Here is a 3,300-nt window from a genome sequence, read left to right on the forward strand (position 1 = left end):
AACAAATGGAAGTTAAAAAATTTACAATATTAACAACTATTTTGTGAATTATGTGCATATGTGTGTTCTTTTTTACATAATCAATCCTCAGTGTGTTACCTCAACATTGAGAGGACTTTGGGTCTTTCTTATTATAATTAATAATTTCCACAATTTTTTAAAAATCAAGTAATCTATTGTTTCATGAAAACATTCTTGAATCATAAACAAGAAGTCTGATTCTTATTTCAAAATTACGATGCTTCTATATATCAAAATTGTTTCTAAATTTTCTTCTTTTTTACTATTGCTTCCTCATTGGGCTTCATTTAGATTGCTTGGAAGAATTTTTTCCTAGCATGAGTTATTGTACAGTTAAAGCTGTGTCTAAGTTTTGTGCCAAGTTTCTACATCAAATTGTGAAAGTTGAGAATCATAAAAAAATGATATATGTGAAAGCCTTCAAGCAACATTTTTTAGGTTCTTTACTTTTCATAATTTTGCAATGAATTGATAACACAAGATTTTGTAGATTAGAATTGGAGAGATATTTTTCATTTCTTGATATGCTTTTAATTAGATTTGAACCTCTTAATCTTATGATGGTTTGATCATCCAAGTTCAACTTTTTTTTAGTAAAAAGTGTATAAACTGAATCTAGAAGCTCTTGGACTAAAAATATATATTGTGGTTGTCTTGAACATCTACAACACACCTACAAAACACTTTTTCTTCTTCTATTTCTCTTCTCCTCACAAGCTGATTTCCTACACTATTCCTTATGAAACTCACTAGATAAATCAGTAATTTCTCTCTCCAACCTTGGTGTCATTGGTTGTTTCTTCTTAACACCATAAAAGACTACATTTATAGAAGTTAAAATATTTATGAGACAAAGAGAGACGAAAATCATCTCTTTCATTTCCAATACTATGAACTTTGAAATTCCTCCAAAAATAATAAAATAAAAATAGAGTCTTCTTCCAAAATGTGTGTTATATTGCTTAATATTAAATGTCTTTCTATTGTAATGCATTTTTTTATGGTTTTCACAATGCACACCCCATTTCACCTAGAAATGGGGACCCCCTACTTTATTTTTTCAGCTTTCCAAAACCATAGTCTAGGGTCCAAGTCCTTTTTGGGTTTTATCTAGTGTTTCTGGTCATATCTTGATCCTGGTTTGAAAACCCAGATCTTGATCAAAATCAAATTCTAAGAGCATATGTCTTTTTTGCAAAGAAAAAAGGTGCACCAGTGCACCTCCCCAGGTGTGCTCATGCTCTAAAGTACTTAGGAAGGGGGCATCACCCTTTGTGATGTGCAGCTGCACAATTGCACAACACTAAGAGGTGCTTGGGACCTTGGGTCTAAATAACCTAGGAACCCCCCTCTCTCCCTCCATTTGCATTCCAAGAGCTTTTACCTCCATAGTTGGGCACTATTGAGGTGTGCATCACCTTCTCTTCTTCCCTACCTATGAAAAAACACAGAAAACAATATTAAATCTCCAAAATTAGGGTGCACAGTTGTGCACTATTGTGCACCTTTATTTTCTCAAAAAACTTAAAAACATAAGAAAATTCCAAATTAAGGTGCACAATAGCATACCTCATTCAGTGCACTAATGCACACCTTAAACACCTTTTTTTAGAACCTAAGTTAATATAGGGTGTGCATCAGCACACCCAATGAGGTGCGCTACTACACACCCACATTTTGAAAGGGTAAATACACACCATGCGCACCTCAGAGGTGTAACAAGTGCACTTTTTTTTTGCACTCCAAGGTCATAAAATTAGGTTTTTGGGTGCTCTTGTCTATTAGGTACTTAGGGTTTTTATTTGGTCATTATTAGGGTTTGATTTAATCATTTTTTCTTCAACTCTAAACTAATGGACATAATGTTTATGCAGATTCAATGGCTTCTTCACCATCCTTCCTTATAGAAAAGATGGCCCCAAAGCCTGTAGTATTCAAGTTTTAAGGTATTCTAAACAAGTCATGGTTTCAAGATGACTATTTAGAGATCCAAGACACCGAATTGGGTCACCTAGATTTGGGCACATTCTTGACACTATACAAAAAACCCACAGAAAGATCATCGATGATACTCGCTCTGATTCAATCAGGACTAGTTAACACAACATCACATCCAGTTTCAATGTAGTCCTCAGAATTGATCATGACACTAGCAGAAAGATATGTTTCTAAAGAAAGGGTCATGAAGAGCATAACTAAAGAGATCATCCTAGATCTTTGACCCAACAATATAGAGAATATGATCCATCTTCTAAGGGTAGACCAATTTACCATATTGACTTATCATCAAGTCAAGAGATGGTATAGGAAACATATTGATGAAGCCTTTGAAATCATATAGTCATCATACCTCATTGAGAAGACTCTTCTAGGGTGGAAACTAAGAAAAGTCAATATGACAATAGGTTACATGAAAGAAGATATTGGATATTTGATCATAATCTTGAGCAGAGTCATGGGTTTGCTAGCTTCTAAACATTTGAACATATGGATGTTTCATTTCATTGAGACAATAAAGATGGAGAAGATGCCAATTGATTGAGATTCAATTCTTAGAAAGAACTTGGGTGAGCAGCTGGTTGTAGTGAAGAATAACCAAAATTTTATATGACATCATATTTGGTATACCTGCTAGCTACAAGAACGATAGATTATCTTGGGCTTTATAAGAAGGGTAGCATGTAGGATGAAAATGTATGGCCCTATATTGTATATCCTCAACTAGTAAAGAAAAATCTTCCAAAGAAAAGCAAGGAATACAAGATCATAAATGATGCTTTCATATTCACAATAATCCGGTTCATGGAGGGGAATTATGTGAAAAGGATATTAGAAGAGGCAGCAACTAAGGTACCAAAAGTTGGAGCCTACTCCATCTAGTTCTGAATATTTACATATTTTAGGGTAGCAGGTACAACTATCAACCCTAAATATCTCCCTAGGTATCCCAATGACAAATTCATTCTACTAGAGATCGCTTAACAACACTTGTCTACATACAATAGAGTTAGGAAGCAACACAAAATATGTTGGATAAGGCCTATCAATATAGGACCATTCAGTGTGGTTCAAAGATGGGACATTTTGTATTTTGAGTGTGAATGGGATCAATATCCCTTAAAAGAATATAATTCTCCATGGCCCTAATTTGGTAATATTGAAAGAGTGCAACATCTACCTAGCAAGATATTTCAGCATGAGGATGCAGTTGAGTATCATTGGATGAATGCAATAGATGACTACAATTTCTACATTAGGGATTATTTTAGGATGACTATG

This window comes from Cupressus sempervirens, chromosome 11, assembly GCF_028749045.1.
Source record: "Cupressus sempervirens isolate cs-2001-9-10 chromosome 11, ASM2874904v1, whole genome shotgun sequence".
Lineage (NCBI taxonomy): Eukaryota > Viridiplantae > Streptophyta > Pinopsida > Cupressales > Cupressaceae > Cupressus > Cupressus sempervirens.